Below are 24,770 nucleotides of genomic sequence, written 5' to 3' on the forward strand. Positions count from 1 at the left end.
ACCCCCTGCGGTGCGAGTCCCGCGACATCCGAACCAGTGGCGCATTTTATGACACGTTGCTCAACGATTGCTGATTAACATTCACAAACTTTATTAGGACCATTGACGAGACCTTTTTATTACAGCGCAATATTGACATTGATTATTTCATTAAGTTAATCGAGCTGTTGTAAATTTTAATGTGGTAATATTATAGTTAGGCCTCCTAGTTACGTAAAGAATAGGTTTTTGCCGCTTTTTACGTACTTTCGCCGGCGTGGTTTACTAACACTATTGCAAAAAAGAAATTATAAAGGTAGGTGCATAATAACAATTTGTAAATTAATTTTTATGGATGTTATTGAGGTCCTGTTACCGAAACTTGCCGAAATATGTTATTTGAACCAGTTAATACAACTTTTAAAATATAGCTACGGCTACACCGTATCGATTTACAATTAATCTTCGTTTTAATATAAAATCTAATAGAAAATAATGACGTAATAGGCAGAGGCCGCCGGCGACAGGGTCGTTTCCCACGCCGCCACGGACAATAATTTGAAGATTTTTTTTTTCACTTCAAAATAAATTAAGTTTTGGTAATCAGGCGCCGGCCTCTCTCTGACCCGCTTCTTCGCAATATTTTCTACAACGCTGTATATATATTATACTTCTAATGAAAATGTAGTGTCTGGTCAGTTGTCTGTATCATACTGATTCAACAAAAATTTTAGCATCTACTTCATGAAAAAAGAATGTGAGACAAAATTGATAGATTTGAATGCATTTTTTTGATTATTTTTCAGCGATTACCTTATAAGAAACCAGTTTACTAATGACGAGCAATGCGTGACGAGTGTGTAGTTGGGATAATTTTATCGCTGGGCTATAAGCGAGTGTGCGAATGCATTGCGCATACTGCGCGAGTGCGTTGCGCATACTTACTGCGCGAGTGTTTTTACCGCCACGAGAGCTTTTCAGCAAGAGTTTTTCTTTAAAAGCTCTTATTTCTGCGATAAATTAGTAGAGAAAGAGTTCTCGTCGGTAGTAGGATACACAGTAAGCGATCAACTATTAATATATTTATCTCTATTGACTATTGTTGACACGGAGTCTTGCATCGATTATACGTTACTTGAGCGAGAAAATAGTCGATAACTAGTCCCTTACTCTTTGGCGGTAGGAGAAGCTAATGTCGCTGATCGTTCCTCCCTGTGCTGGGGACAATACGCAGAAAAACTTTCAGCTTTTATAAAATAACGAACGTCTGGCACGCGCTGGCTCTCTTTCTCTATAAAACGGGATTGATATTGATTTGCACGTAGAGCCTTTAAGTTTCCCACAGGCTGTGGCCGAAGCGCAGTAAAGTAAAATACAAGTCTTCTCCAATTTCTGTAACGCAAGCGAAGTCACAGACAGCCGCTAGTTACAAAAACACATTTATATTACCTACCGCCACAAAAAATCTCTCGAGCAATTTTCGCCACATAATGAGGCCATTACGGAGAATTTTGTTTTACCAACATAATAACACCGCCTTTTATTCGGACGCAAGGACCAGCTTTAGAGGGACAATATTATTCCAGAGTTGATGAGATTTTCGTGCTAAAATTTTAAAACTAAATTGCCCTCATTATGTCTTTAAATTTCTGGATTAAAACTCAGAAGGTCAAATGAGGCAATGACCTAAGCGAGTCCTAAGACTCGTTATGGTGTGTCCACTTAATATTTCAAAAAATAAAAACTTAATGAGGAAATCATATTTTATTATGTAGTTAAGCTCAAAATTATGGCATAAATACCGGTCATTAGTTTTATGCGTTCTGATCGAATTAAGTAGGTATCTTTATTGATACATAATATTTTTTTAAACATGAAATGATGGGTAATATAGGAAATACTTACCCAATCCTAAAATGACAAATTATTATACAATGATAATAATAATCGAATAGCCAGGTATTGTCGTGCCACGAACTAAGTTTACCGAATGTACCTAAGTACCTAGAACAGCTATCGACGAATCTACGAATGATTTGAAAAGAGCTACGGCTCTGTAGACACCTGTGTGACCTAAATACAATCTATATCAATATTATAAAGAGGTAAAGTTTGTAAGTTTGTTTGTAGGGACTAATCTCGGTTATTACTGAACCGATTTTGACAATTCTTTCACCAGTAAAAAGCTACGTTATTCCTGAGTAACATAGGATATATTTTATTTTAAAAAACAGGAGATCCCTATGAAAATTGTAATAAGCTACCCGTGCGAAGCCGGGGATTTTATTAAAATACTTAGGTCCACGATAAACGTTTGTGAGTGACATCCATGTTGTTTCGATTCGATCTAGAAACCGCATAAATATGGTAAGTAAACACGAAATAAAAGCAATTAGGAGGAAAACGTGGTAGTTTTCTGGTGCGGGAATCACGCTCTCGCATGCGTCTGCGCACCAGACAGCTGTAATGGCCCTCGTGAAACAACCATTACACAGTCACCGAGCGCACCCGATCTGCTCCCGACATGCATAGGTCACGAACTAATTATGTTCATTACTTAGAAGCACAGAGTCAGCATGACTTTTACTACAATAGATCGCAATCCATCAATCATTGCAAACCGTTTAGGAAGTTACGAAAATCAGAAATTCCAGCAGTCATCAGACTGATGATGGACAGAACTTCGTCCACTTAGATTTAGGGTTTTTAGATCCCTAAATATCTTCCCTCCCTTTGACTTTCCGGAAAAACCACAAACCACAGACACAGTTGATATTAAAAAACTAAAATACGTTTTGTTGAAGCACTCTATACGCATATAAACTCCTCTTAGTGTCAGAACATTATATACAAATGCAAAAAGTAACAAGTGCTGATGTCTCATAAACTAGCTGATGCTGTATAAGTGCGCAATACCCGATAGTCCGAAATAGCCGAACAAATATCCGCTTCTATGACGCGGCGATATTTATGTCGCGCGGCTCCGCCCACCGCCGCGGCTCCATTCAGCCTGTTTATATTTATTTCGTGCCTATTTATTTGTATTTGCCTTTGCCTTTGAATTATGCATGAGCAGTGCGTTTCCGCCGTGCGTAGGCAGCGTGACGCCGAACCCTCACTCCTAAGATTTTAAACAATTTGTTAAAAAAAAATAACCATCTAACCATTTTGAAGTAAGTAGATAGGTAGGTAGGTACAACTTTTTGCGCGATTTGAGAGTAAACTCAGACCATATGCCCCACATGCCCATATAATTGAAATAGAAACAGTGCCCACAGACACTGTCATAGATGGGTTACAAGTACATATCTATCTATGGTTACAAGTTACAACGCTGTTTTGAGATTTTCAAAAACCTTTTGCCGACTCTTTTCAAAAGTGAAATCTCGAGCGTGTTCCGCGCGCGTAAAGATTACGTGGCACCTGCTCGTGGCACTAAGTAATATTTTTTCTAGGAAATCAAAATATCTAAAAAGCATAAATCATAAATGGTAGTTGATAGTTAAGTAGTGGTAGGATATACATCGTTTGGTAGTAAGTAAGTATTACTTAGTAATAATAATTATTATAATCAACATAAATGACAATGGTTATTGTTATTAAAAACCATTGATTTATAAGTTTTTTTATCATTTAAAATGTATTTATTTTTTATTTATTTTATCTACGAATAATAAAGTAAAAGTAATAAATTAACTACTTTTCTTTGAAAATTCCAAAGCGATGACACGCCCCGCTACGTTATTTAAACTCCATGAAATGTAGAGTTATTTCAGAATCGTTTCTGTGAAAGTTGTTAGAAATATGTTTTGAATATTATGGCTTGAATTGGCTGTATGCGTGTAATATCGATTATTATCGATAACGGCATTCGGTCCGGGTATTCGATTGGTAAATCACGGCTTGTGCCGGCCCGCCCCTCGATACCGACTTGCGACAATCGAATTGCCGCCCGTGGTGATGTCACCTCTTATTACGTCACTTCAATATTATAAATTCCTTTGCTTTATAGAGCTTGCCAAATTGCTTTATGAAAATTGATAAGGATAGTCACGCGAATACCTCTACTGTAACGCCAATTATTTACCTATTAGTTAACACCTGAAACTTTTTCATCATAATCATGATCAATCCATTGCCAGCTCACTACTGTGCACGGGTCTCCTCTCAAAATGAATCCGGTGTGATCTGGTCTTCTTGGCAGACTTAACTTTTGAGAACATCACTGACAACTGAAAACTTTTTTAACCCCCGACCCAAATAGAGGGGTGTTATAAGTTTGACGTGTGTATCTGTGTATCTGTCTGTGGCATCGTAGCTACTAAACTAATAAACCGATCTTTAATTTAGTTTTTTTTTGTTTGAAAGGTGGCTTGATCGAGAGTGTTCTTAGCTATAATCCAAGAAAATCGGTTCAGCCGTTTGAAAGTTATCAGCTCTTTTCTAGTTATAACTGTAACCTTTACTTGTCGGGGGTGTTATAAATTTTTAATTTAGGTACACATGTTTACTTATGCCTTTGTCCGCTGCACAAGGGCATAAGTAAAAAAAGTTTTCAGTTACAGCTTTTTAACTTTACAGCTCTCATACCTACCTACTTGTAGTGTATTTATTTTTAAATGGCTGTGACACACAGACAGACGTACTGGACGAATCTATAAATGTGTTGTTTTACTATGGAATCCTAAAAACCACTATAAATAGGTAACTGGATATCATAATAATAGGTAAGTAGGTAGTTAGGTGCATCTATCTACATAATAGATAGATATAGATATTCAGATTATCAGCAATACTTACCTAGTTACGTACTCGAATACTTTGATACCTTCAATTACTTATGACAACGTGCAATTGTTCACTTATAATTGTGGCGTGAGTCGATAAGATGTTTTCAGGAAATCGTCTATCAACAACCGCTGGTAACTCGTCGTGCATGCGATATATCATAGGATGGTACTTAAATTAAATTAAATTTTAATTAACGTTTACTTGTGAGTTGCGCGATTAATAAAGAACCGTCTATTTTCATTAATATGTAGTTTCGCCAAGTATCGCAATGAGTAAGTAATACCTATATTTAAATAAGTAAGTACCTACTATAGGTACTATTTATAGGTATTGAGTTATCTATGTTAGTTTATGAGTGGATGAATAAAAAGTCTTTGGAATTTGCAAAAAATTAGTTCACTCTGAAAAAATCCTGGCAAATCACAGGCACACCTAAGATGTTTCTATAAATAAAGTATCTATACCTATACCTACCTACTATGTCAGGTAAGTATTGTAGGTACCTATGTACTTACGTGCCTTAAAATAAGTTATAGTGACAAAATATTTCATCTAAGATAGTCCAAGAAAAGAATGAAAGGAATGAAAATTTACTAGGTAGGTAAAGTATTGAAGGAATTATTAGATAGGTAGTTAGTAGTCGGTCAATTTAGACATAAAAATTGTGGTCAACTAACAAAAACTCCCACAAAGCCAAATACCTATTGGTGGAGAGATGGGGTTTAACATTACAAATACTAAGTTACAAAAGTTATTCGGGGTCAAAGATGAAAATTTGTCAAAGGTAAATTTAGTGTAGTGTACTTATATTATGTGCATATCATGTATAATGTGATGGTAATTCTTAGGAAAAAAATTATAAAGACCATTTTTGTAGAAAATTTTAAGATATACCTTATTATATACCTAGGTACTTACACTTTGGTTTGAGATTTTTTTTGATAAAACCTACCGTTTTCGAGAAAAATCCAAAAAACCTCCAACCTTCGGGGTCAACAGTCAAAAAAAATTTTGACTGTTGACCTCGAATGGGGATTTTTAACACTTTATTTTTAATGGTAAACCCCAGCTCTCCACCAATATTTGGCTCTGTGGGAATTTTTATTATTTCAAATGTCTATATTGATCGGACTATAGGTAGGTAGGTACCTACTTCCTAAACACGTTTTTTGTAAAGCAATCTTTTACTAGAGCAACCATTGGCCTCTATCCACAATATCAATCGAGAGCGGAGACAATGAATTTCTGACTTCTGACAAGATAATAATCGCAACAAAAAGCAACACGTGCTCGCATGATCCCGCTCATCAACGCTCTCTTGGCCTGATTTCGAGAACATTGATTGTTCTCGACTAACACGAATGTGACTTCCTAAAGTGAAGCAATCACTAAACCTTTATTAGGTATTATTTCGAAATTACAGACAGTTAAGTACGTAAGTATAGATAAATGCGAAAGATGTGTTCGTTAGTTAGTTGGTTTGTTGGTTTGTCTTTCAATCACGTCACGATGGAGCAACGGATCGACGTGATGGTATAGTTAAAGACCTGGAGTATGGAGAGTGACACAGGCTACTTTTCAAACAGTTCAGTTTAAAAACCTAAATCCACCTGAACGAAGTCGCAGGCATCAGCTTAAGGATTAGGTAGGTAAATACATAAACCCGCCTGAAATACCTATAATTTTTTGTACAATGCGAGTCATGCGAGTCACGTTGGACCACGTTGGACTAAACATCTAATCACGACACAGTCACTGAACCAATTTTGATGAACGCACATTCAAATAGCCTGTGTATAAAAGCTACTTACAATTTACTTACTTGACATAAGTCTATGTACTTAAGTACCTGACTTTTTTAATATTATGATTATGATCTATTTTTTCCAAGTTCTCAGGTTGAATCTCTGTACCATTTTGTGTAAGATTTACTTACTTTTAGAGAATCTATCTACTTAGTCAATTACCTGCACCGCTATTTCCAAGATGTTGCCATAGAAACAGGCCGTCAAGTAGCTCCATAGGTACTTCTGAAGTTTATACGTTCATTAAGTGCCCCAAGCTTATTTATACCCCAACTGGCTATTGTTCGCTATAGGGGAGATTAGGTAGCACTTTGTCTTACGCTGAGTTTGCACTTAGGGTTTCCTTTTTCAATGGCGACCATAGCGATTGTTACTCGAAGATTTATTTCATGCGCCAGATTTGGACAAGCATAGGTAGATCCGTAACTAGTGTCTGCACGTTTGTGTGTTTAGTGGCAATGCAGATATTAATTGTGCTTGTCTGAATATGCCACTTCCAAGAACAACACATGAAAAGGCGTCTAAATCAGATCATCGCGCAGACACGACAAAGAAAACAACCAAATGGCCAATTTTTACGCCTCATCCGATGACACCTCGGCGTGTATCTGTCACAAATATATGATTAACGTTTCAAGCCGCTCACATTCCTCGTCGGCGGCCGCCCGTTACAAGTTCATCCCATTTAAATTTAGCGCGGCGCGTGCCGTACGCGGGAGTCCCAGGGGTGCGGGGAGCGGGACGGGGCCCATGGGCGGTACCGGCTACCATCACTCAAGTGACGAAAATTGACGGAAAATGGGCGGACACCGCTTGCCCGCGACGTCATCAATTACCGCGTCCCGACGGTCACCGTGCGCTCTCGACAACAGAGACGCATACCTAATATCCTTTCTGAAGTCAATATTAGTGCGACACATTTGGTCCGTCGTGACTTGTGTCTTGTCTACCGCAAAATGCGCCTATAAATAGACAAAATAAAAGGATACGGCTACGCGGAGGACTATAATGAGCAAATAGTAGGTAGGCGCACGCTCGCCAGCAATCTTGGACGATAGCTCGAACAAGCATTATTGAGATGCAATCTAGAAGCTATCGATCGCCCCCATAATTCGCTCTACTGCATTTGTTATGGCGCAACCACTCATCAGATCAAACTCAATGTTTCGACGATACCTTATTAAATAGTAGCTAGTGCAAACCGATTTCACACAGCTATGTTTAAATGACTCGGATTATTTGTACTTGTACCTTGTGATTTTTCACATCAAGTTATACTTAGTTATGTGGTAGGATCTGGGATATTACCGCATTATTATTCCAAGAAAACCCTTACGATTTTATAATTAACTAGTTGTCTTGACCTAGCTTCACTCGAATAAAGTTTTTGAAAATCATTGAGGGGGTGCAATTTCCAAAAATCCTGAAACACGTGTTTCCACACTATCCAAATACTTCCTTATTTTCAGGGATATATAGGTAGCTTGAAAAGTTAAGGGCTTGCATAAAAACTTTCATCTCCTATTTAACCCATTTGAGGATAAAATTTCCAAAAAAAAATCCTTGTGTGTAACTAAGTACTACTTATATGTCATAAAAGTAATCTACTCTCAAGTTTCTGACTCCAGCGGCTTAGCCTTGATAGATCACTCAGTCATTCGGGACTTTTTATATGTAAGTAAGTATAGGTGGAGCCCTCACGGCCCTCAGCAATGAGGAAGGAGTACGATGCACAGAGAAATAAGTACTTAGATATCAATTTTAGTAGGCCTTTGAGGCTTATAATTTTTATCTTTATGTTTAGTTATGCCTGTACTTAACATATTAAAAATACTGTTTTCCATTCTGTAGTCCTACTTACAAAACTTACCTACATACAATTTTATAGATGGGTGACCAGTTGACATTTCCAAAACAGGTAGAATGCCAACATGATGAAGAAGGCAGGTAATTATGAAGCTAGCACGACACGTTTTACTTACACATTCTAGAGTACGTGCAAACGCAGGAAGCCACAAGCTGCGTAAAAGCTCGACGATCGATTTTGAAAATTACCCATAATTAGTGTGTATCTCACTCGTCCGTTGTGCGTTTTAAACTGGGAAGTCGACCACAGGCTACATATTCCAGTAGCGTTTACCGAGTAACGGCAGGCGAAGGCGACGGGCTCAAATTACTGGAGGCTGAGGAGCTGCCACTTGCCACTACGCAAATTGTAGTGCGTCGGGCAGATCGATTGTTCCGAGCATCGCAAAGTGAACTTCAAGTGCCACGACTTAGCTGTCCGGGTGATTGCACTTTCTTTTCCACGTTGCTTTTAGATTTCTAATAAATTGCAGTGCTACTTACTGCATTTTATTTAAAGTCGGTAGTTACAGCAATGTTATTTGTATTGCTTTTAGAAGCGCTTTTTTTTTAATCACTTACTTAGGTATAAAAGTTAGCCTTGACTGCAATCTCACCTGGTTGTTAGTGGTTATGCAGTCTAAGATAGAAGTGGGCTAACCTGGAAGTGGTATGAGTAGTTTTTATAAAATCCATACTTAGCCCTTTGGTTTCTACACGGTATCGTACCGGAACACTAAATCGCTTGGCGGCACGGCTTTGCCGGTAGTGTGGTAACTACTAACTAGCCAAGGCCGAAGCCTTCCACCGGACCAGACCAGAGATTTAGAAATTATAAAATTCCAAACCCCTGTCCGGTTCAAACCCGGGACCTCCCACTAATAAGACCACAGCGCTTGCCACTACACCAAGGAGGTCAGCAATAAGAGTTTAGTAGAAAAAAGTGCTTTTTCATGCATCTAAAAGTGAATGAAGTGGTATGTGAAAAACATAGCTCATGGCGAAGCGAATAAAACTTAGAAAATGTACCTAACTACAAGTTGAAGATGATCTCTAAAGCAAGAGGGAATAAAAATTCGGTCTTTCACGTACTTGAATCTATAATTTTGCCAAATCTACCTACGTAAAGTACCTACTTATTTATGTAAATGTACATAAAGCAGAAGGTGAGTAACTTAGGTTGGTGTAACGTGGTCTACTTACATTCTTACAAATCTCAACTAGGCCACGAGTCACGACGACGTTAGTTATTAACGGTAATTATAAGACGGTGCTGCTGATTGAATCAATATTTAACATCACTATATTATAATATTATGTATCTACGTATAATTTACATATTACATAGGGAAAACTGATATAACATTCAATATTCAATACGCCCGGCGACCGTTACAATCGCCCTTGATTCTTGGCGCCTACCGGTCGCTCGTGAATAATTTACAAGCTAAGATAATGCATTATATTGCCGCAGTCACGTCTGAGACATTTGATCGTATAACAAGCGTATTTGAGGAGTGGGCTGGTAATATGGTGTAATTGCGCGGGCATTATCAGCTGACCCCATATTTGCGGTCGAACGGTGCGAGCGGCCCGCGGCTAGGCCTGCGGACAAACTAGAAAATAAGCTTTAGTAAAATTAAATTTAAGCACTTTAAAAGTGGAACTGAAACACAGGTGTGACGAAATCTTTAGGACTGTGACAGTACTGGTTAGTTACGGGTTTGATCCACTGATTGTATTCACTATATCAAACCGCTACTCGAAATCCTCAGTGCTAGGTCGTCAGTCAGTCATGACCTATTTACATACCTATACCTACCCGGAAATACCTAGGTACATACTGTGCAAATTCTTGATGAGGTTTTTACTAGTTATAGTTAGGTAGTCGCTTTAGTTTTTGGGGTAAAAGTTTTTTCGATTTTCAACGTGAATTCCGTACTAGTAACTTAGTCACTTGTTAAGAAGATTAGCCTGAACAAAGTGGACTTGTCTGTCAGTTTGTCTGTGTGTCTACGTCTTAAGTACCTTTTTACACATTACGCTTTTTGTCTAAGTATAGCTTGCATCCCGGGGATCGACATGGATTACTTTTTATTCCAGAAAATTAAATAGGAGAGGATTCTCTCGGGATTTTAAAAGTCCACGAGAACGAAGTCGCGGGCATCATCTAGTTATTATTTTATTATTGTAAATAAAATACTTGTATCTACAGATTCTATATTATGCTGGAAACATTTGATGATTGAAGTTGGGTTTGTAATTTCAAATGCTACAAATAGGTCGCGTTTCAAAAGGACATAATGAAGTGATGTCGCAAGGAGAGTCCGCGCGTCGGAGCGGAGTCTTTGATGTCTCAATTAGTAACGGGAGCGGGTAATTGTGGCGAAAATTAATTCGCGCTCGACTGGAAGCTGGAGGCAGGGGAGAATGTGTGACGTCATCCAGTGATTAGAACGTTATTAGTCTTATTAGAGTTGATTCCTCTAAATTTATCTAGGGGATGACGTGTATTTATGGGGTAGGTAACTGGGTACGTAGTCGGCATATGGTTTTTGCCTTTTTATATACGACTGCCCAAAAAAGGAGTGTAATGTTTTCAGATGTAATTTAAATTTAAATAAAGATTTTTAGTTTCATTTCATCATCATCATCATCATCTACGAATGCTGGACATAGATCTCTTGTAGGGATTTCCTCACGCCACGGTTTTGCGCTGTTTGAATCCAGCGGCTTCCTGCGACTCGCCTGATATCGTCCGTCCATCCCAGTGGGGGGAGTCTTCCAAAATAACGCTTTCCGGTGCCAGATCGCCATTCCAGCACCTTGGAACTCCAACATCTACCATCAGGCACCGTTAGGTACCTACGTTAGGGACCTACTCAAATTATTAGATACAATTGTACTTACCTAGGTATTATAATTTTTTTTTAGGTAGTTCGAAGTGCAAAACTGAAGCAGGAAGTGAGTCGGCATTAGGGCGTATAATATAACACATTTCACACCCAGGAACACTTACAGAGGAGCCTTAATAAACCAATTCCGCTTCATTACCTAATGCACACCGGAAGAGCAACTTTACTCGCTCATCATTACGACCGCAACCTCCCCCTAAAATATTGCATTTCACTTTTAAAAAATTGTAAGTAAATCGACTAAGCGAGCACCGCATTTCTCTTTGAGGGTTCTCTATAACATAAAACCTACCATTAATAAATAAATAGTGTGGGTCACGATCCTTAGCAAAGAGGTATGCCCTCCTTCTAGTTCAGTCGAGTAAAAACATTATCTCCCAATAAAAAGATCACCTAGGATGTGTGCAACAAAACAATATAGATCACTGTAGAACGAATCTAGGAACATTTACTTATATCGCTGGTAGGTAGAGCAATACATATGGTGCCCGCGACCTCGCCCGCGTCTAAGAATTTTAAAAATCTCGTGGGAGTAGTTAGGTAAGTATTTTGTGGAAAGCAGTTAAGGGAAAAAAGTATCTCTGTAAGTAGCAAAATGCTCAATATCGGTTAATTGTGAAAAACTAGCAGACAGATTGATACACTTTCGCATTTAATACAATACTTATTAGTACCTATGGATATGGATTTTATTTCATCAAGTATATCTTCATCATCACTATCTTATCCATGGGACCCTAAAAATAAATGCAATTGTTTAACGGCTTTATCGCGTCGAGTGTAAGGTCGTTTAAGTTTTGAAACGGAAAAACGGAGTTATTGCGGGAGCGTGATGAATGGTGGTCATTTGGCCCAATTGCCACAGCAGTCAGCATATGGCTGATTTGCCTGCGAGGGCTCGGAAGAAAACAATAAAACTATTGTTTGTTTACAATGCTATGGGAATTTCTACATTTTTTTATGGGATTAATAATTTATTTGTGTACTATTTACTTACAATTTCTGTTACAAAACTAAAATCTAAGAATAAAAATATTAACCACATAAATATGGATATGGTACCCAAAACACTGGCGCTATTTTAATCGCAAGGTCAATCATCTAATTTAGGGCTAAATTAACACTAGGTTTGGGTTACCAGACGCTCGAAACCAACAACGACGAATCCAACGATCTCTATGTACTTTAGAACAGTTTTGTGATTTTTCGCCGTGCGGGTTGCTGCAATCAAACCTGCTGGCAATGTTATACTGTTGCTGATAATGAACTGCTGACATGACTTAAATAGGAAGGAAGATATTCGTCAATAAATACTAATGTTTTTTTTTTCAGGGAACTTTATACAACTATCTAATATAGATAGTATCTATAGTATAGTATATATAGTAGTAGCTATATATAGTGTAGTAGGTACCTATATAATACCTTTATAAAATTGTAACCAGGCTTATCTCACACTATAACCTAATTAGTAGGTAAGTAATTACGTATTATCATAATTACCTAACGTATCATAGATGTACTTAGATAACTAGTATAATTACTGATCAATTAAATTCCTAACATGTCCCACTGAAGCCTATTTGAGGTGCTATTTGATTAGAAATTTAAAACTTCGTGTCAATTAAATCCACTTTCCTGAACGAACTCCCACATCCACTTATTACCGGCCACAATCTGAATTTTAAATACCCAAGTAGTCTATAATCAGAAACTATAATACCACCGAATAAATGGAGCAAAGGACATAATAATATCGCTGGATTTAATTACAAGCACTTATGGAGGAAAAGGTGTTCGTTTTCACGCGTAGTAGGCGATACTGGTGAAAATCTTAGGACTTTAATCGCAAGTCAACATAATAATTAATAGCCTCTACTTCATAAACGATTCTTTGACTTTTAAACAAGCAGATAGCTTTTATACTAAACGTTTAGCTATGTTTTATTTAAAAAAAACATTTCTTTTAACTTTCTTTGTTTAAGTATCTACCTACCAGCCTTTATTTTCAAAAGTAATAGACGATAATGGATTCCTTCATCGTTCTATACATGTTTATAAATCAGCGGCACAATACAAGTGTTCAATAAATCACAAAGTGCAGGTTGTAATTAAAATCACGAAGCAGTAAGATTTGGGAAGCTAGTCTGTTATTAATTTCTCCGTTTCGTTAGATGAATCGCCGTTGATTAGATGCGAGGAGAGCAAGGATGCCGTGACCGCGTGGACGCAGATGCTCAACATATAATTAACAAACTTATAAAATTAATGATCTTTTCACGAGTTCAAAAAATTAAAATGACGTTAAATTACGATTATTAATTTAAACTCATTGCTCTAACAATCGTTTAAAAGAGCATCAAACTTAAATATTACGTAGCACGTAATATACTTAGGTAGTTATTAACATCAAATAAATTCGCAAATTACAATCCTCTTCACAGTAATTTCACCTACAACTTACAAGTTTATTATGCTTCGGAATCTTATCCGTTAAGTAGGTACATAGTCAGCTCTAAATCATTTTCACGGAATTCTATTTTTAACCGACTTCCAAAAAAGGAGGAGGTTCTCAATTCGTCGGGATCTTTTTTTTTTTTTTTTTTATATTTTTTATGTATGTTCTCCGATTACTCAAAGGCCCCTGGACCGATTTGGAAAAATTTTTTTTTGTTTGAAAGGGTATACTGTGCAGGTGGTCCCATATAAATTTGGTGAAGATTTGATGAATATCTTCGGAGATGGAGAACAGAACTCCTCAATGGATAAGAGCAAATTGCTCGCGATCACTGTAATAGCTTAGTAAACAGTAGGGTTTTAACTGGGCATAGCATATTATAGTACAGTGGGGCCACTAAAAATTGTGAAATAAAAATTTTTCAAAAGAAAATAAAACCGACTTCAAAAACCAAAAACACTAAAAAGTAGAAAATAATTTTTGTTTAGCTACACATGTAATGTACCTAGGTATGAAGTCGGGCGAGCTTCACTCTTGGATTTCTAATTTTGTTTTAATATGCTCGCTCGACTTCATACCTAGGTACATTACATGTGTAGCTAAACAAAAATTATTTTCTACTTTTTAGTGTTTTTGGTTTTTGAAGTCGGTTTTATTTTTCTTTTGAAAATTTTTACGTAATAGAAAATCATAGTTGTGTTTGAAATAGTATTTTTGTGTAGTGTAGGTATAGACTTTTTTTTTTAAAGGAGTAGGTAGAACGACAGTAGTACAACGGGTAGGGTTTGAACCGCCAACCTTTCGGATCTCAGTCCGCTCCTATAATTGTTGAGCTATTGAGGCTTTATTTAGTATTTATTAGTGAGGCATTATTTTGTCTTTTCGCGGTCATAATTAAATATCTATTAAAATATTCTAATAAACCGCCAGGTATTAGGTATACATAATTTAATAATTATATAACATTACGAATATCTGATCAATATTCTATCTTTGCTCAGAGGATGGAATAGGTTACTAAATCTTCACATAATTTCGGCATTAATCTTAAACAACGTCAATAAATCAACGTGAATACGCTATAAAATTGTTTTTTCGCGCGTCCTTATGAAAGCGATTATACGAAAATTATAATAATTGTGCGCCGCATAATTACGTGATGTAATGTAAGCCCGTCGATATATAGCGATCAATTTGAATTTATGTAAAATATCGTGCAATAAATTTACATTTTATAACTCGTGGCTGCGCGCGATTCTTATCTCTGTTTAGGATCAAGGCCTTACGGGACGATTACTTCTTAGGCATTCTGAAATTTATTTGGTCACATATTGTGGTCAGACCAAATGCTAGCAAAATTATCTTCATCAATAAAGGTGATTGTTCCAACTTCCAATAAAACTTAGCGCTAGCAGTATGTAAATGTTATGTTTACGAGTTAAATGATATAGGGGCCATCAATTAGCTTGTAAACGGAGGCTTTATTCCGTTATAAGTAAGCCTTTGACTGCGGTCTTACCTGGTGGTAAGTGATGTTTGAAGAAAGTTTGAAGAAAGAAGCGGACTAACTTAGAAGGGGTATTGGCAGTTTTATTAAACCCTATACCCCTTATCGCCTTCTACGTGGCATCGTAGATACCTACCGGAACGATAAATCGCTTATCTACTCGTAAACTAACATCATCATTTAACAATAAGCTACCTTGCCTACATTAGATATAGGTATCCTACAGAATTAATTTGAAAACAACGAGCAATCGATGTAGGTAATATAACACAACCGAGGTGTTATTACCAAATTACCTACTTTGAGCATGTATATTGTATATAGGTATCCCAATCAAGTGTATTTGCAGCAATTTTTCCGCCATATCTTTATCAATCGTGAAGCGAGTCACGTTTGTTCAAATTCAAATCTCATGAAATCTTGACATAGATATTGTATAGGATACCTGGATAGTGCAAGTGGAATATTCTCAGTATGATAATGGTTGATTCTTGACATATTTTATATAATGCGAGCCCGAGGCGAGTCGGCCGACACTATGTCTAATAAATTTATGGAGGTTCATTTTAATGTTGATCGCGCTCGAAGACGAAATTATAATCGTCGCGCTTGGGGCGCGGCGCGTGAGGCGAGTGGCGAGAGGGCCTCACTGATGGCCACTTCTCGCCAATAATATTATTATGTTTACCTACGAGTGCAATACTAAATATCTACTCTACCGATACAAAATGCAACTTTAACGGAATTAAATCGCAAAGGACAGCACGCTTATTTGCTATAATGCACCGAAACAGACAAAATATACCTATGTCTGATACAACGTACCTACTGCAACATGCGATATGTACTGACCGCCCTCCCACTACTAGGAAAAGACAGAAAACCACCACCGCCACACAACACCACACAATTCCGGTTGTGTGCTAAACAGATTTGTCTGTTTTCGCACCTATGTGCATAATATTATCATGAACTTAGCAAAGTAGGTAACCTGCTTCGATCCAACATTTCGAATTAAATCAAACTGATGTGTTTCGTTATCGTGCCAACCGATGGTCATTCAAAGCTGTACATTGAGTTTTTCCAAGGAATTTCCATACCATTCGACGATTTTGTACCACTTGTGTCCAGATTCTGGCGTCTCCCTGCGACTCGTTTGATATCGTCTGATTATTATCTGAAGGGAAAACTACCAAGTACCAACACTGTCACAGAGTAAGGATGGTATGTTCATACCTACCAGAGGTCCGACGAAGTCGTCTAAACAGAGCAATCGTGCGGTAAGAAACCGTTAAAAATAATGAGCGTCCCGGGATCTCCATAATAATGCCAGGACATTCACCACGAGATTACAGGCGTCGGACTACTGTATCTCCTTATACTGTGACACTGCACTTTTCCGCGAAAGGTGGTTTAAGTTTTATTATAGTACCTACTATTTTTTCTGGAGTCCGGCAGCTTTTTAACTCAACATACAACTAATATTCTTCTTCATCTCAGAAAATGATATTTCCTCATTTGTGATCATTCTGACCTGATTTCTAAGCATGTCTCAATGTTCTACTACTAAAATTCTCAAAATATAATATACCTACTTACTCCACGAAGGGAGACACGCAGCACTCAATTTTATTGCTTTCATCAAAATGACCTATTCAAATAAGAGAGAATCAAAGTACCTACTCGTATCTGCATTAGGTACGGATGCTAGTTGGCAGCCAATGATGTGGAAACATTCGGGGCGAGAAAATACATGTTCTGTAACATCCGACTCCTAAAAAGATATCGTACAATAATTATTTAGATACCCTGACACCTAAGTATTTCAGGAATCCCTATAAAGTTTATACCTACTAGGTATTAAGTACTACAAAGAACAGAGTAGGCATCAAGCATATTACTTAGGTATACAAAATTTGATTGAAATGAAATTGAGGAAAATCTACTAAAATCACAAGTCTCGCCATTTAAAAACTAATAGCATTAAAGATTATTTGTAAATGTGCAACCAAAAGTCGTCCATGTGTAAAGACCCTAAAGACAGCCTGAGTCCATAACTCAAAGTCTACAAGTGAGTCAAAACTTTCCATTAACCTCGACAACGCCACGTGACAACACTGACAGATACAAAACTTCACAAAAAGCAAACTGCCGTTTTATGGAAATGTCCCCATTTATCCGGGAAAATAAAATATGCTCGACGACAAAGCGACTTGTCCCGGAAATGAAACACTCTAAAGGGTAGGAAACATCTTTTTTATCTGCTCGCGCATTTAACATTAGTTTCGACGGAAAATTTAGATAGGTACCTACCTATTGTTATTAAGTCGCTACAATCTGAAAGCTTACAATAATGAAGCTACATTTTTAACCCCCGTCCCAAAAAGAGGGGTGTTATAAGTTTGACGTGTGTATCTGTGTATATGTCTGTGGCATCGTAGCTCTTAAACTAATGAACCGATTTTAATTTAGTTTTTTTTTTTGTTTGAAAAGTGGCTTGATCGAGAGTGTCCTTAGCTATAATCCAAGAAAATCGGTTCAGCCGTTTGAAAGTTATCAGCTCTGTTCTAGTTACTATAACCTTCACTTGTCGCGGGTGTTATAAATTTTTTATTTACACTTGTTACTTATTTTTTGCAAATAACAAACTGTCATTAAGTATTTACTAGCTTACCCTCTCGGCTTTACCTTCGCGAATTTGATCTATAAATATAATATTCAACGTCATCATTAACAACCGATAGTCGTCCACTTGCTTGACATAGGTATCTAGATCTCTTTCACGCGCCCCCTACAATTCGTCTGATATCGTCCCTCTACCTAGTGAGGGTCTTCCAACGCTGCGCTTTCCGGTGTGATGTCGCCATTCCAGCATCTTGAGACCTCAACGTCTAAGTACCTGTTTTTCGTGTTATTGAATACTAGCTGATGCCCGCGACTTCGTTCGCGTGGATGAAGGTTTTTTAAAAATCCCGTGGGAACTCTTTGTTTTTTTCGGGATAAAAAGTAGCCTATGTGCTAATCCAGGGTATAATTTATCTACATTCTAAATTTCAGCTAAATCCGTCCAGTAGTTTTTGCGTGAAGGAGTAACAAACATACACACACACACACACACACACACACACACACGTACAAACTTTCGCCTTTATAATATTAGTGTGATTAAGGAATATGTATAGGAATATGTTTTCAAACAGCCTTTTTGGCTCAATGAGGTCTCAATTCTCAATCATTAAAATAGTTTTTGCAAGACGCAAAACAAACAGACAAATAGGTAGGTAATATTGATATTGTATTTTTGTACAAATACCTAGCAGAATTTCGTTAATATTAACCATAAATAGTTACAATAATTTTAGGAATTGGTATTAAATTCGTTTTATGCTAATGATTATATAGGTTATATCGTTTAATGGTTAAGCACTAAATTATTATAGTAGGTAGGCAGGTACCTAATATCCGCAACTAGTCTAACTAATCGTTAAATTCAATGATATAATAAAATTTGTCTCAATAAAAAGCTTTACCTACCTAAGTACCTATAATGAATACTTCAAGTAGGTAGGTAGAATGTTAATATGTAGTGCGACCAATACCTACTAAGATATTTACAAGTTATCGAATAGACACAATATACAGTACAAATCACGCCGGTAGGTACCGAGCTAGCGTAAATCTAAAGAGAAAATACAATTACCATAGAGATTTTATACATGCAAGCGAACCAATAACATAAAGCAAACCCAGCATCCATTTAGACAGCTACATCTGTTCCGATCGAGAAACCAGTTGGAATATAATTATGATACCTCGCTCGCATGACGTCGCAACCTGTTTGGGTTGACATAACCAATGACTGCCACCTTCCCCACCATTGGCCGGGAACCAAGATGATATCTCGGAAATAACTTTTTGTTTCGTTAACTAATTTATCTTTCGTGGTAATGAAAAAGATTCTATGGTGTAATCGAGAAAACACATTATTCTTAAATTGATTTTGCGAAGTGAATCTCTTTTTATATTTAACTCAAGTGATAAACCCTTTTGTAGTATCATATTGAATTTGGCACATTAATAATAAGAACCACACAATGGATAAAGCGAATGAATGAGCCTCCAAAATACCATTTGCATGTTTGTATTAGGGATGGTACGGAGCTTCGGTTCCGGTTCCGTTAAGTCGGAACTTCCGATTACTATTATACTTTCGGTTCCGACTCCGGCTCCGACATTTTTTAATCGGAGGTGTGAATCGGAGGTCGAAGCATAGATAGCGGGCGAGTGCGGCGGCGTGTGCCGACCGACTGTTATGATTCGACAGGTTCATACGCGTCGCGCGGGGAATCGCCCCTCCCCCGACCCGCGCACTCAATTGTCAATTATTTTTTCACTTGTTAACGCACACGACAGCACGACACGTTCATTGGTTAAATAGATATTTGTTTTGATTTTTGCGGCTTATAACACAAGTATCTCATCAGTAATTCCACTTATACACACTCTTAAGTATACATTACACACTGAAGGCAATAAACAAGACACAAATGAAAAATTTAAAAGTATAATAAAAAGTACCGTCGATCAATTAAATTCTAGATTTAGTGACCTTCAATCAAACAATTTCTTTGCAATAGCAACATATTTAGATCCTCGTTATAAAACAAAATTTTTTAATGAAGTGGCTAAACAGAACATTGAAACAGAGATAATGTCAATATTTGATGCAGCAGATACTTCTAAAAACGAGGCTGATAATATTGTCGCTCCTGTAGAAAAACGGGCAAGAATGGAATTACCAGCAGAAACTAGCCATAGTAGTAATGTGCAATCAGTTTTGTCAAACATATTATTAAGTAGTGATGAAGAAGACGATAATAATACCACACTTGATAAAAGTCCAGTTTTTGATAAATTTGTCTTCGTAAAAAATATACTAAATGAGTTCAATAAAGAAAAACGTATTAGTATTAGTGATGATCCGCTATTATGGTGGAAAGTTAATGGTAATACCAAATTCCAGCCCCTGCAATCAATTGCTCGTCAATTTTTGTCTTGTCCACCAAGCTCGGTAGCGAGCGAACAACTTTTTAGTGGCGCTGGCCTAATCTACGACCCCTTAAGAAACAGATTAGAGGGAGACAAAGCTTCAAAGCTTTTATTCGTCAAATATAATACGCTACTTTTAGAGTCAATTAATACGATTTAATTTTTTTAAAGCTTTTGTTCGTTAGTATAATTTAATTACTAATTGATTAGTACATGCTACTTCGGGTTTAAATTCATTCTATTTAAACTTGTTGTTTATATGCCAATTTTGTTCATTTTTTATGTTTTATCATAAAACATAAAACTTTTATGTTACAACTGAAACTTAAAATAAAAAAAAATACTACATAATGTTTTATTTGTCCTTAAATAATAATTCTCTCTCATGTCACCCTGCTTCCGATTCCGATTCCGACTGCGGTTCCGATTCCGAGAAAGCAAATTTAAAAACTCCGATTCCGGCTTCGGTTCCGATAAAACTGCTTCCGTTACATCCCTAGTTTGTATCTATAAAAGTTTTTGTTCCAAAATGTATTTACCTATACGGATATTATGTCAAGACTAACACTGGTTTGGAAAATAGATTCTACTGAGAAGAGCCGGCTAGAAACTTACCAGTTGCTCTTTATATGATAAAGTCCCGAAATACTTAGTATGAAATAAATCCAGAAATATTAGCGCTAGACAGTCGCTAGTTTGTATCTACCTTGGACAATCGCCTAGTAGGTAAGTAAATTAAGATTAGTAAGTATACCTGTATCCCATTTTATATTATCTAAGTAAATCTACAAAAAAATGGATTGCAAAAATATTCCTAAACGAATTATTACATTGCAACATTTTAAGCATTTCGGTCCTTTCGGTCACGTTCTATTGACCAACCAGTCTCTAAGTATCTCCATTATAATCTGAGGTTTAATAAGTGAATTAATTGCTTGCCAAGCTATTGGCGATATAATGCCGTGACTGGGTTGCCCACTTAAATATTTCAAGTTGGAACCTCATCTGAGATAGCTGCAAATTAATGCAACGGACATGTGGAATGTGTAGTCAATTATGAAAATTACCTTTAGGTATATTCTTACGCAATGGCAATGTATGTGACCAAATGTTTATTTCCTAATCGTGTCATCGTTTTAGTCTTTAGAAGAATGTTTTCAGTTAGATCTGAACTTTTAAAGCAATAGTCTCTAAAATCCAGAAAAGTGAGCGACAGGTTATAATTAAATAATAGGTACTATGGTTGTTGATAAATATTTACAATTGATAAATATCATAGATAAAAAGCGGCAAGCGCACGCACTGCACAGCGTTTACGCTATTAATGCAAAACAACTGCAATTTGGCGACGCAGACGTTTGGCGTTTGGCGTGTACAGGCGTTCGGGCGTACGAGCACCGGCCTCTGCGAAGGCGACGGAAGCCTGTCACAGGCGCAATTACAGTACCGAGAATCGGCATTAGTTCGAGCTGAACTATTTATGTAAAATAAGAGCAACCTCACGTACGGGGAAACGGCGATTGCACGCATCGCTCATTAAGCACTTTAGAGCAATTTGAGGAGAAAAAGTCGGACGAGACGCGGCACAACATCGCGTGGTCAAGTAAAATGTTGCCGCGCTACTGCCGAGTGGCCGAGCCAACGGTATTCCATATGAGGCAACTGGACTCGCTTCAATTGCCCGTATCCTGCTATCTAAATAATTGTAGAAGGATATCGATCTATTGCCGCTGTCAATAACGACCGTGTCGCGTTTCAAGCTACCATCTTATTAAGATAAAACAACTTTTCTAGGCTTAATTAAGGATTTTCAAGTGACAGTATGCAAGTATACTAAGTACACACTTATCTACACGCTGAAGTAAAGTTTGCAATCTTCAACATTTATCTTAATACTATTACCATGTAGAGCAACGTCGTTACATTGTATCAACAAGTTTTTCTGACAAATAAAATGCTGCACAGGAGAATATTTAATTATAATACCTGAGTAGATAACTACCTATATTAGGTAGGTTATCCAACTTATCTATTTTGACCAAATTCCTTTTTGCAGGTGAGTCTAGGGGAAGGGTTTAGGTTATAGTCCACCACGCTGACCAAGTGCGGATTGATAGGCAACACTTTTTTTACCCTTAATTTTTATGACTTCAAGTATATGAAGATACTATTAGGTATATACCTACAGTACCTAATGGCATTCAAGAAAATTATTAAGTACCTTTTAATCCCAGCTTTAGGCGCTTCTTCTTCTTCTCTCTGGGCTGGTTTCCGCACTTAAACGTTTCCGTCTGTTGTGCGAGCTTTAGACGCTATACTTTATTGCTTTCTACAAGTTTGATGGTGATTACTGATTACTAACAAAAAAGTGTTTCAGTATGTTTCTTTTAATAATTTATTAATTTTTACATAAAATTCATAACTATACACGCCAATTTTCTTCGGTACATTTTTTTTACTTAGGTAGATATTTATAAAGTCAAACCAGGTAATTGTTTATTTGTTCACTGTCAACCCTATTGCTAAGTAAGTACCTACTAAGTAAATTGCACGACCGGCATTACACATCTCTAATTTCTCGTGGGATCTCAAAGATGAAACCTATCTATATATCTAGATAAATTTGGAAGAAATATATAATTATAATAAGAATTCGCAAAGTAAAATATTATCACTACCAGTTAGTCATTTTGATAACTCGTATCAAAATACAGCTATTTTGATAGTTGAAGGCTACGCCAGGGTGTTTTTTTTCTGGCTACGGCCATGGGTAGGTATTTACACCTGAAGCACGGGAGTGAATAAGAAATAAAATTGCAATTCTATTTTATTTTATGACTATGACATACCAACCTACATACTTGTAGATATACATATTATATGTTCTTATATGTTTGTAAAAATTAGTAGACACTACGTTCTTCCGGCTGCCATTACGTAAGTGTCTTTACAAATTAAGCCACATAACCACGGCCTGGCCCATCACAAATAAAATACAAATCGATTAGTAAAATACCCGAACAAATCGTTAAGCAAAAGACAAAGGATATTAAGGCCGTTTCATGATCTAATTGTCCGTCCGTCACACATCAATCACGCGGTCGACGCTACAACGAAAACACTGTTAGTTTTGCCGCCGAATTATTAATTACATTCCCACAAAAAACTCACACACGATGCCGAAACGCATAAATTTCTTCCTTTTTCCAGCGCACAAAGGGGCCGAGCGCTCTACAATACTAAACAGATTAGGAGCGCCCGACACGGCCGTCGCCGCATAATTTTTGGCGCCAGTAGTCCTGCTTTTAGATTAAACTAATATGAAAAGGAAATTGAGTAGAAAATGGATGGAGGCTCTATGTGTCATTAAGAATTGGACACGGGCCCGAACACTCCACCGACCTTTATTTATTTGACTTCGCTTAATTGAATTAACATTTCGGTAGTTTTTACGAGGTGTCGGTAATGTTTGGAACAAACTGTAATGGGCTATTCTTAGGTAATAACAATAACATTTACGTCACAAACTTCCCTTTATATATAAATAAATGCCGGTTTCTGATCGTTTTCTTACTTCTCGATTTCACGGGAAATGTTCATGGGATGGTCATTACAATAAATAACTAACTGTGTGGATTTTAGGATATTTCATCAGTTAATAAGTAGTCATTTGAGAGGTTTAGGTTTAAATCAGGTAGGTAGGTAGGTGTTCCAATAATACGAAGTTTGTAAAAGGAAACATAGTAGATAGATCAACATGTGACAGTATCAAATAGTAGTGCTAAGACAGAATTCTCATTTTAAGAGTCTATAGGTAACCTGTATACCTACCTACCTGCCTGTTAAGATTGCCATTTCCAAATCTGCTTAACCTTTTGGTCATGCCCTATGTTTATCCCATAAAAAGTAAGAGCATGAAGAAATCTTCCAAATACATAGTAAGGTTCAAATGTTTCAGCACGATGACTCCGTCGGGGCCACTCGACCCGGGAGGGCCCATGAATAGTAATAGAGGTTAGGGCTCGAGGGACCGGCTTCGGCTCCGCTTATGGTGCGTGCTAAATCGACAACACCCCCGGGCCCTGTGACTAACGGCCCGTTTTATAAACTCGCCTATTTTGACTGAGATTTCATCTAAAAATTAAACTCAATAAACCGTGAAATCACGGCGTTAAGGCCATCGTGTTATTAGTGTGTCTAGCAGCTGTTAAAGTTGAGTTCTTTATTGGTGTTAAAATCACTACCCATATTATAAAGGCGAAAGTGTGTTTGTTTGTTGGTTTGTCCTTCAATCACGCCGCAACGGAACAATGGATCGGCGTCATTTTTTGCATAAATATAGTTAAAAACCTGAAAACCAACGAGTTTTTACGAGATTTAAAACCTAAATCCACGATGACGAAGTCGCGGGTGTCAACTAT

General features: G+C 37.2%; 1 protein-coding gene across 2 annotated transcripts in view; it reads right to left on the minus strand.

Moving 5' to 3' along the window:
- Positions 1–24,770, minus strand: part of LOC123881018 (transcription factor Sp9) — a 95,748-nt gene that overhangs the window by 70,312 nt on the left and 666 nt on the right. The window lies entirely within an intron of this gene.

The sequence above is a fragment of the Maniola jurtina genome, chromosome 3 (assembly GCF_905333055.1).
Source record: "Maniola jurtina chromosome 3, ilManJurt1.1, whole genome shotgun sequence".
NCBI classification, from domain to species: Eukaryota; Metazoa; Arthropoda; class Insecta; order Lepidoptera; family Nymphalidae; genus Maniola; species Maniola jurtina.